This window comes from Leptodactylus fuscus, chromosome 4 (genome assembly GCF_031893055.1).
Source record: "Leptodactylus fuscus isolate aLepFus1 chromosome 4, aLepFus1.hap2, whole genome shotgun sequence".
Classification (NCBI taxonomy): Eukaryota; Metazoa; Chordata; class Amphibia; order Anura; family Leptodactylidae; genus Leptodactylus; species Leptodactylus fuscus.
This window is the reverse complement of record NC_134268.1, coordinates 51,950,719-51,963,146: the sequence shown is the minus strand read 5'-3', so window position 1 is coordinate 51,963,146 and position 12,428 is coordinate 51,950,719.

Sequence of the window (12,428 nt, the reverse complement as noted above, 5' to 3'; positions counted from 1 at the left end):
GCTCATACAGGTGCAACTAACAGCCCGACTGCTAGGGGGCGCAAGCTGCGTCTTACAACCGGCATGGGTCACGCGCAACGTTCTTTGGGAAATTGCAATGACAGTTTTTTTGAAACAAAGTCAAAAGTAATGTCACATATAAAGGGTTAACTCATACCTCTAGTGTATGCTGGAGCCACTGGATTACAATAAAAAATACATCATAAAATGCAGTGCGTGTGAATACACCCTTAGCCCAGGGCCATATGTGTACAAAGGTCATGGGTAAAAAAAATATGCATATCTATTCTCCAGGATGTAATTAGGAGAACAGTGCCTCTGTATGCCACCCACCAAGGTCATGTACATTGGTACCAACCCCCCCCCCCCTCAAATACCTGACCTGCACCCATTATAATACCCCCTCAGTAGCTCCCACATTGTATATTGCTCCATAGTGACAATAGAGCCCATCACACATTCGAGTATCATGTCCCATTTCCAGGTTAACCCCCCACCCCACAATCAAATGGATTTCAAACAGGTGACATCCAGGTGCTTTGTATCTCCCATTCCTTAATCCACTTCTGGCTTTGACATTAATATTTTTCCAAAAATTGCTGTGTGTGACCCTCCCCTTAGTTCACGCTTGCTAACTTTTCCAACCTTTTTTTTTTTTTTTTTTTTTTGGAAGAGCTGGTGTGAAAAGTGCACGCAAAATATTTTTTTGATGGCACGCAACAAAAATTTAGGCACAGATAATATATATATATTACCTATATATTACCTATATGTGCCTATGTATATATTACATACAGAAGAAAATTCACACTCCACATCCCAGTGTGAACAGGTGCCAGCTACTCTGGCAATATACAAATGCAGAAATTGCAACAGGCTTTGCACACAGTACTAGGCCATATAAGGCCAGGTTCACATCTGCGTTCAGTATTTCATTCAGGGAGTCCGCTTGAGGACTGTGAACGCATTATAAAGTGGTTAGCTAAGAAACCACATGGACCCTATAGACTATAATGGTGTCCGCATGAGTCATGCGGAGAGAAAAGTACTGATTGTAGGACTTTTCTCTCCGCATGATTCGTGCAAAAAACACACAAATCCCATTATAGTCTATGGGGTCTGTGTGGTTTCTTAGCTAACCGCTTTTTAATGCATTTGGTATTACGTTCGGGGGGGCGGGGTTGCCAAGAGAACTCCCCGATTGGAATACTGATCGCAGATGTGAACCAGGCCTAAAAATAATAGAGATCCAAACAGCATTACTGCTATTGCTAAAATCAACTAATATGATCTATAAACTACACATATAAATTAGAGATTCTTCGTTATACATAATTGATTAAACAGTAAGAAGATCTGTACCTGCCCCGACAAGGCGACCTCATTCAGATGGGCCCTACACTAAATAACATATCTTTCTTGGACCCTGTGTCTGTGTGTCTAGATAGATAGATAAATAGATAGATAGATAGATAGATAGATAGATAGATAGATAGATAGAGCGAGCCCAGGAGATTTGCCCACAGTTCTTGGGTGCCGAAGATCACCCCTTTTTCTGGGCACTTCCCAGACATTTTAACTATGTTTTTTAGACATTTTAACTATATTTCACCGCCCTCATCTCTTCTCTCTCCAGCAACCCTAAAAGGCTCTTTGAAACTTTTCACTCCTTACTCACACCCAAGGTACAGACGCCATTCACAGACCTTAGTGCTGATGACCTGGCCACTTATTTCCATGATAAAATTGATAAAATCTGTCAGGAAATAACTGCCCAATCCCCAGGTGGCATTGATTCTCACACCTACCATAGTACCAATCCCCTCACCAACCACACTTCAGACTGTCCATTCTCATCTATTGAACCTTACAGAAGAGGAAGTCTCCCAGCTACTTTCTTCATCTCGCCCTAAGACCTGCAGTAGTGACCCCTTCCCCTCACACCTTCTCCAATCTCTGTCGCCTGCTGTCACGACTTACCTTACTAATATATTTAACCTCTCTTTCTCTTCTGGAATCTTCCCATCCTCCTTCAAGCATGCTGTTATAACCCCGCTATTGAAAAAACCCTCCCTGGACCCGTCCTGTGCTTCTAACTATCGACCCGTCTCTAACCTCCCCTTCATCTCTAAAATCTTGGAATGACTGGTCTATTCTCGTTTAATCCGCTATCTCTTACAATCTGGCTTCCGCGCTCTGCACTCTGCTGAAACGGCTCTCACAAAAGTCTCCAATGATCTCGTAATGGCTAAATCTAATGGTGACTTCTCTCTTCTTCTGGACTTCTCTGCAGCTTTTGACACTGTTGACCATCAACTTCTCCTCACTATGCTCCGCTCAGTCGGCCTCAAGGACACTGCGCTCTCCTGGTTCTCCTCTTATTTCTCAGACCGCACTTTCAGTGTATCATTTGCAGGCTCTGTTTCTTCCCCTCTTTCCCTTGCTGTTGGGGTTCCTCAGGGCTCGGTCCTAGGCCCCCTGCTCTTTTCTCTCTACACAGCCCCCATTGGACAAACCATTGCCAGATTTGGCTTCAGGTACCATCTTTATGCTGATGACACCCAATTATACACATCTTCCCATGACATCACCCCTGCACTCATACAGAACACCAGTGACTGTCTTTCTGCTGTCTCAAATATCATGTCTTCTCTCTATCTGAAACTAAATCTCTGTGAAGTACTACTGTTTCCACCATCTAATAGATCTGTCCCTGATATATCCATTGCAGTCTCAGGCCTTACTATAACTCCTAAGCAGCATGTCCGCTGCCTCGGGGTCATGTTTGACGCAGACCTTTCCTTCACTCCCTATATTGAATCACTCGCACCCTCATGTCACCTCCACTTCAAAAACATCTCCAGAATACACCCTTTCCTTACCAGAGATACATTAAAGACACTTATTGTCTCTCTGATTCATTCTCGCCTTGACTACTGTAACTCCTTACTAATCGGTCTTCCCCTCACTAAACTCTCTCCTCTACAATCTATTCTGAATGCAGCGGCCAGGCTCATCTATCAGGCTAGACGCTACAGCGATGGCTCTGCTCTGTGCCAGTCGCTACACTGGCTGCCTATTCATTATAGAATACAATATAAAGTTATCACCTTCATCCACAATGCTCTCCATAATGCCGCACCTCCATACATTTCCTCCCTCATCTCTGTCTACCGCCCAACCCGTGTTCTCCGTTCACTCAATGACCTAACACTTACATCCTCTATTATCAGAACCTCCCACGCTCGTATACAAGACTTCTCCCGAGCTGCACCACTTCTCTGGAATGCTCTACCCCGGATAATCAGATTAACTCCCAAATTCTACAGCTTCAAGCGCAAACTAAAGACACATCTTTTCAGACAGGCCTATCACAATTCCTAATGTAAACCCTTCTGTACCGTCATTAGAATCCCGTAAATCTAACCCTTCTCTGTTCCAGCTCCCATATTTCCCCACATGATATGATGCTATTTCAGGCTAATTTTATAGGTCCAAGCTCCAGCCGCATGTTAAAGGAAACGACTGGTGACGGCTCATAAAGTTTTATGTTTGTGTAATGACAGTAACCTCTATTACAAAATTATATATATATATATATATATATATATATATATATATATATATATATTATTTTATTTTTATTTTTATTTATTTTTTTATGGAGACTGTGCATTTTTTTATGGAGACTTGTACTTGATATTTTGTAGTATAAGATGCAGATAGATATGGATTGTTTTACTGTACTTGTAGAAACTATTGCACCTGAGGAAGGGTGTAGTCTGACGCCCGAAACACGTTGTGTGAGTTTGTTACTAATAAAGCCGTATTCATCAACCAAACTAGGGGAGCACAGTTCTTTAGTACCAGATTTTTCACCGAATCCGAGGTACTGGTCCTTAAACTTCACTACAATACACACCTGAGAGGTGTTAGGAACGTTGCAGCTACACCCAAAAAGTAGGATTCCTCCAGACATTTATTCATTGTGACTATAGAGTTGTGACTTAGGTTCACAACTCCCCAAGGTGAGCGTTATTCCTATTTTTAAATCTATCTTCTCGAAACTACTATACTATGGTTTGCTCGGTGTCCCTGTCTTTTGTCTTTGCCATTGTGTGAAATGATTTTCTTTGTAATGTACCATATCTTTCTGTCTGTATTTGAACCCTACTAATTGTACAGTGCTGCGGAATACACTCACCGGCCACTTTATTAGGTACACCTGTCCAACTGCTCGTTAACACTTAATTTCTAATCAGCCAATCACATGGCGGCAACTCAGTGCATTTCGGCATGTAGACATGGTCAGGACAATCTCCTGCAGTTCAAACCGAGCATCAGTATGGGGAAGAAAGGTGATTTGAGTGCCTTTGAACGTGGCATGGTTGTTGGTGCCAGAAGGGCTGGTCTGAGTATTTCAGAAACTGCTGATCTACTGGGATTTTCACGCACAACCATCTCTAGGGTTTACAGAGAATGGTCCGAAAAAGAAAAAACATCCAGTGAGCATCAATTATGTGGGCGGAAATGCGTTGTTGATGCCAGAGGTCAGAGGAGAATGGCCAGACTGGTTCGAGCTGATAGAAAGGCAACAGTGACTCAAATAGCCACCCGTTACAACCAAGGTAGCCAGAAGAGCATCTCTGAACGCACAGTACGTCGAACTTTGAGGCAGATGGGCTACAGCAGCAGAAGACCACACCGGGTGCCACTCCTTTCAGCTAAGAACAGGAAACTGAGGCTACAATTTGCACAAGCTCATCGAAATTGGACAATTGAAGATTGGAAAAACGTTGCCTGGTCTGATGAGTCTCGATTTCTGCTGCGACATTCGGATGGTAGGGTCAGAATTTGGCATCAACAACATGAAAGCATGGATCCATCCTGCCTTGTATCAACGGTTCAGGCTGGTGGTGGTGATGTCATGGTGTGGGGAATATTTTCTTGGCACTCTTTGGGCCCCTTGGTACCAATTGAGCATCGTTGCAACGTCAAAGCCTACCTGAGTATTGTTTCTGACCATGTCCATCCCTTTATGACCACAATGTACCCAACATCTGATGGCTACTTTCAGCAGGATAATGCGCCATGTCATAAAGCTGGAATCATCTCAGACTGGTTTCTTGAACATGACAATGAGTTCACTGTACTCCAATGGCCTCCACAGTCACCAGATCTCAATCCAATAGAGCATCTTTGGGATGTGGTGGAACGGGAGATTTGCATCATGGATGTGCAGCCGACAAATCTGCGGCAACTGTGTGATGCCATCATGTCAATATGGACCAAAATCTCTGAGGAATGCTTCCAGCACCTTGTTGAATCTATGCCACGAAGAATTGAGGCAGTTCTGAAGGCAAAAGGGGGTCCAACCCGTTACTAGCATGGTGTACCTAATAAAGTGGCCGGTGAGTGTATGTTGGCGCTATATAGATAACTTATTATTATTATTATTATTATTATTATTATTATTATTATATAGTTTGGGTACAACAATAAAGATAGATAGTTACCCATGACAAACCATCAGGTCACAGCTTTCATTTTTCCAAAGGGATACTAAAAATAGGAGCTGCATCACATTGCTATAGGAAATTGCTGTCCTTATGGCTCACAGTCCGCTAGTATACTGGTGCAGAGCTTGTACAAAAGAGGACACTGTGGCTATATATGCAGGCCCAGCGTTGGGGGGGGGACTGAGCAAAATGCCCAGGGCCCCCGGTTCTCAAGGGGCCCCAGGATCCACAGCCCCAGACATTTGGTCTGGTGCTCCGGATCAGGGGAGTCCTAGTTACAATACTGTGGCAATTTACATCTATGATAGAACAGGGCGCTATAGTCCCCACTCTACATAGATGTCACTACATAGAAGACGAAGAAGGACCTGTGGTAACGCTATCACAGGTCCTTCTCCGAGTCCACAAGCAGGGAGAGGCTTTAGCATCAGGACACAGCAGGGAGCCTGGGAAGATGAGTAAAACTTTTATTATTTTTGTGAGAAATTAAATGACTTTACTTTATTACTGATAAGGGGGGCACATATTTACTAACAGGGTTTAGTTTTAAATATATATATATATATATATATATATATATATATATATATATATATATATATGTATAAATATTTTTGGGGGAGGAACTATTATTAATAAGGGAGTCTTATATTAGTAAGGTCAGTGGAACTATTATTTATTGAGGGGACTATTATTAATAAGGCCGGGTGGAGAAATATTAATAAGGGAGCTATATATAAAAGAAAGGACTATTATTAATAAGACTAGGGGAACTATTATATATAAGGGTCCATTTACAAGGAGTAACGTGCCACGTGATGTGGCACGTATACGGCGTGTGAGACTTTGTGAGCCCTAAAAGCTCCCATTGATTTCAATGGGAGCCTGGATCGTATTCGCGGCGTTATTTTGCGGCTGTGATTTTGCGGTCGCAAAATAACGCAACATATACGATCCAGGCTCCCATTGAAATCAATGGGAGCTTTTACGGCGCGCAAAGCCTCACACGCCGTATACGTGCCACATCACACGACACGTTACTCCGTGTGAATGGACCCAAAGGGGGGACTATTTATAAGGAGGAACTATTAATAATAAGCCCAGCTGGAGAATTATAGTTACTAAGGAGGGATTATTATTAATGAAGATGAGGAAATGAATATTTATAGGGGGGGCTATTTGTAAGAAGGATCTATTACTTATAACAGGAAACCATTCCTGATGGGGGTGAGTATTATTTGTAAGAACAAACTATTATTAGTAAGGTGGAACTATTATTCATAAGCAGGGACTATTATTTATTGGAGGGGCGCTATAATAACTCATGAGGTGATACAAAAGGTGGTGATTTCTATTGCATATGGGCAAAAAAGGGTTTTATTATTACTGGGGGCAGAATGAGTATTATTAATTCACTATTTTAAAAGGAGATTTCTAGCCACAAACTGATTTTTGATACTGAAGACTTGTCCACAGGATCGGACATCGGTATGTGATGTGTCAGAGTCTGTCTGTTCTGGCGGCCTCCATGTGCTGATAGCTTATAGTGGACAGTACCGCTACTATTCAAGTAATAGGACTGGCACAGCAGCGCCATCCCTTGTATAGTGGTGGTTCAGGGTAATTGCAGCACCGTTCCTATTACTTGAATAGTAACGGTGCGGCAACCTGCCCACCAGCAGTGTCTGGTACCCGGAAGCTGTTAGTACAGCTGATCTATGTGGGGTTCGGGTGTTGATCCCTGACAGATCACATACTGACATACCGATGAGCTGTCTTGTGGATAGGTTATTAGTACTAAAGAATCAATTTGGGTCCAGAAAACCCTTTAATTGATGTGATGTTTATTAGGTTAGAGGTCTGTGTAGTACTCGGCTATGGTCTTTGATTCACTATGTAATGTAATGGCGGTAGTCACACTATCTGGGTCTTGTATAGAGGTGTTGTTGGTCTATACATGATGTGTATTGTCTGGTCATTGTCTGTATAGTGGTAATAATTCTCCCCAGTATAGCAGTTTTACAACTATATATATCTTTACAATTTTTTTGGTATTCCTTATCTTTTGAGACTATATCAGTGCTGCTGGAAGTGCATCCCTGACTTCTGAAATGACTGAATATGAGCCTTGTCAAAAAAAATTGTATTGCACTGTTTAAAACTATATATATATATATATATATATATATATATATATATATATATCACAGTGATTTATTGTTTTTTTTATGTAGATTGTGAGGGATCACAATGTACATTTTTTTCCTATCAGTATGTCTTTGTAGAATGGGAGGAAATCCACACATACACAGGGAGAACGTACAAACTCCTTGCAGATGTTGTTCCTGGCAGGATTCAAACCCAGGACTCCAGCGCTGCAAGGCTGTAGTGCTAACCACTGAGCTACCATGTTGCCCCACACACAGTGAATTTTTGACCTTTGAGGGCCATACAATGTAACATAGAAGTAAAAAGGAATAATACGAAAATACACTTCCTTCCCTATACCAGTCATTATGATAACATTAACCCTGACCCAGTTACATTAAAAAAATGTCTCACAACAAATCCCTACAGATCAGTTGTTTGAAAAGACTTCACAGCTCAGCATAGTACTGCAGCCTCTTCACTCAAGACACAGCAAAAAAAAAAAAAAACCTGCAGAAAAATTGCAGCCAAAACGTATTGTGTTTATATTCCACAGCGTTTTTCGTTGAATTTTTGAAGAGTTTACCTCTGTGGACTTTCTACCTCTAATATACCTATACGGAAGAAGCTAGAAGATATTTTTTCTGCAATGTGTGGATGGCATTAGCCAGAATCCCATCCACTTTGCAGGTAATGTACAATGCAGCTTTTTTCGCCACGTCATTTCTGACATGGCCAAAGTGCTGCGTTTTTGCAATGTGGGGCTCCAGCCTTAGGCTTAGATCATATGCTGCAGAAAAACTGTGTCTTTGTTGAAGATTTAGCTGTTGTTTTCTGAGCCAAAAAACTAGATTCCTCTTCATTCTCCAGCCCCCTGGCTCCCAGTGGCAGAAAGTCTAAAAGCTTCAGCTTCCACTCGCTGATAGGCTCAGTGAATGAGCCTTAGGCCGATTGCAGACGACCGTGGCCAAGATCAGTGTGCTGTGTTTTACCCAGTAGCACACAGACTCATTCATTTCTATGGGCTTGTAAAACATGAATATAAATGACACGGTCACGTGTGCAGGCCATCAGTCCAGGCCACAAAATATAGAACAGGTTCTATTCTTGTCCTATTTTGCAGCCCATGCGTCCATGGTTCCTATTCATTTAATGAAAAGGTCCTTAGAAGCATGGCCAAGGCACAGGTAACATCTGCATGTCCCCTGTGCGCCGCCTATGCCTTTAATTCATGGCCAGCTATCCAGCTACAGTCGTTTGCAACCAGCCTTATCTTGCGACATCGACTTTGCGACAGAATCAACTGTAGAATCCACAGGAAGATCGGGCACCATCCTACTTTAGTCTCTGCTTCTCATTAAAAACAATGGAAGGCAGAATCTGGGGCTTATTTCTTTTGGCAAATTCCGCTCTAATTCATAACGTAAGTGCGTCCTTTATATTTTCCATTTCTTTGGAAGTCACTCTCGGCAATAATAAAAATAAGCATATTTTTTTTACAATTTTTTTTTCAAATCAGGAGCCAAAAATATCTGAAAAATGTGAAAACTGCACAAAGTGATTAGAGATGAGCGAACAGCACGCTCCCATAGAAATGGATGGAAGCACCTGTGACGCCGGCCGGCCGCCGGCAAAGTCAGCGTCATAGGTGCTTCCATTCATTTCTATGGGAGCGTGCTGTTCGGATCGGCTGATTCGAACAGTGTTCGCAAATCTCTAAAAGTGATACATAAACCCCACGAAAAACAAACAAACAAAAATAGACCTACCTAAGTGAAAAGAAAAAATTTCTCTTCCACTAAACTAAGGTGTTTAACAAGCTAAACTGGGCATTTCTGAAGTCCCCAAAATACATTGGCCCTAAATAGTTTGCAACACAGCACATTGTGACAATGCTTGCATTATGGCGCCACCTAGTGGTCATTAGAAGATAAAACAAAAGAGAACACAAAATGCATATACTGTAAAGGCACACAGTTACTGTAATATCATTGAGAAAAGAAATTGGCACGGTTTCCTTTGCTTCTCTTGTGGCAGCACCATGTTCTCTTTGTATGACATTGACTTTGACCCTCCTTGTGCATAGGTCGTAATAGAAATAAAAATAATAAAATGTAAAAATCGTAGGGAGAAATTATATTGGTGTAATAAAGGCTTTTCTGGGCTGGTTACGACCATTTCCCATGTCACACTGTCTCCTCTCTCCTCTCCCATGTTCACCGATGGTTATATTGAAGAGCAAAAGGGTAACAATGTTTTGTACTTGTGACTTTCAGGCTCCACATCTCACCATTCACTACATCTTCCAGCGTGAGACTACCATCATTTTATAGACAATCATCTTGGCTGTCTCATACAGAAATTTGACTTGCAACTATTTAGCATATGAACAGTTGCACAGATTTTTGTCATGTAACTACCGTGCCTTGCAAAAGTATTCGGCTCCCTTGAACTTTTCAACCTTTTGCCACATTTCAGGCTTCAAACGTAAAGATATCAAATTTTATTTTTTTTTATTTTATTTTTTTTTTTTGGGGGGGGAGACTCAACAACAAGTTGGTTACAATTGTGAAGTGGAACTAAATTTATTGGATATTTTAAACTTTTTTAACAAATAAAAAACTGAAAAGTGGGGCGTGCAATATTATTCGGCCCCCTTGCGTTAATACTTTGTAGAGCCACCTGTTGCTGCGATTACAACTACAAGTCGCTTGGGGTATGTCTATCAGTTTTGCACATTGAGAGACTGAACTTCTTGCCCATTTTTCCTTGCAAAACAGCTGGAGCTCAGTGAGGTTGGATGGAGAGTGTTTGTGAACAGCAGTTTTCAGCTCTTTCCACAGATTCTCGATTGGATTCAGGTCTGGACTGTGACTTGGCCATTCTAACACCTGGATACGTTTATTTGTGAACCATTCCATTGTAGATTTTGTTTTATGTTTTGGATCATTGTCTTGTTGGAAGATAAATCTGTGTCCCAGTCTCAGGTCTTTTGCAGACTCCAACAGGTTTTCTTCCAGAGTGGTCCTGTATTTGGCTCCATCCATCTTCCCATCAATTTTAACCATCTTCCCTTTCCCTGCTGAAGAAAAGCCAAACCATGATGCTGCCACCACCATGTTTGACAGTGGGGATGGTGTGTTCAGGGTGATGAGCTGTGTTGCTTTTACGCCAAACATATTGTTTTGCATTGTGGCCAAAAAGTTGGATTTTGGTTTCATCTGACCAGAGCACCTTCTTCCACATGTTTGGTGTCTCCCAGGTGGCTTGTGGCAAACTTTAAACAAGACCTTTTTATGGAAATCTTTGAGAAATGGTTTTCTTCTTGCCACTCTTCCATAAAGGCCAGATTTGTGCAGTGTATGACTGATTGTTGTCCTATGGACAGACTTTCCCACCTCAGCTGTAGATGTCTGCAGTTCATCCAGAGTGATCATGGGCCTCTTGGCTGCATCTCTGATCAGTCTTCTCCTTGTTTGAGTTGAAAGTTTAGAGCAGTCTTTCTCAAAGTGGGCGATAACGCCCCCTTGTGGGCGCTGGAGGCCTATAGGGGGGCAGTAAAGGGCACAGAGAAGATTGGGGGGCGTTGAAGCGGTTTAGGGGGGCGATGGCTAATTTAAAGGGGTGGTATCATAACAATGCTTCTATCTATACTGCTTGTTAATGTGGATTTAAGACTTTTCCTAAATACACTGCTTCAGCAAAACTGCTTTGTTTGTCCACTATCTTATTTTATTCACTTCATTATGGACACTAGCACCTGGCCCCCTGCTCATTGCTGAGGGAGCCACATGACGTAGCTCCCTGCTGTGTATGGGGAGAGAGGGGGGGGGGGGCTGAGTGTACTGAGCCAGCCTGTGTCTGCACCACACATACACTATAAAAAACAAAAAAAAACTTTGCAAGTCTTCAGTAGGTGATACCTTTTTTAATGGCTAACTCATAATGATGACAGAATATGACGTTTCGAAGCTTTCATCTGAGCTTCTTCTTCAGATATAACTAAAAGACACTTTCTAGAGGCTGCATATTTATGTACAACAGGACACAGGGCTAGAATTACAGGAGGGAGGGGGGAAGAGGCTTATTACTATATACTTATAACAACAAACAATCAATTGCCAGATCCCCCAGTTCTTATCTTAATGGCTGTCTTAATGATGTGTATAAAAAGACATAAACCCACGTGAGATGTTCATCCCATTGTCCAACGTCTGGAATAGGGTCATGGCCTTGTACTCATAAATCAGTCGCTGTTTCCTTGATTTAAAGTTCCCTTTTAAGATCAAGATTTTCATGTCATTGGTGATATTATGATCTTCCTGGCAAAAATGACTTGGCACGGGAAGATCAGTTCTCTGTTGTTTGATTGTATGGCGATGTGAATTAATTCTCATTCGGAGTTTCTGACCAGTCTCTCCAACATACAGATTTTCAGTGGAACATTTGGTGCAAATGATCAAATACACCACATTAGGTGTGTTACAGGTGAACGTACCTGGGATTTGATATTCCCTGTTAGAGTTTGGTATCTCTATCTTGTCAGTGGTCAGTATGTGCGGGCAGGTTTTGCACCTCTTCTGTCCACATGGAAATGTTCCTTTGTTAGTTGGAGGTGACAGTGAGCTGCTAATAATCATATTCCTGAGGTTTGGTGGCTGTCTGTAGCATAGGAGAGGGGGGTCAGAAAATATGGATTTTAGACGATTGTCTTTTTGCAGTAGTGGATGTAATTTGCGTGTGATTCCTCTCAGCGTCTCC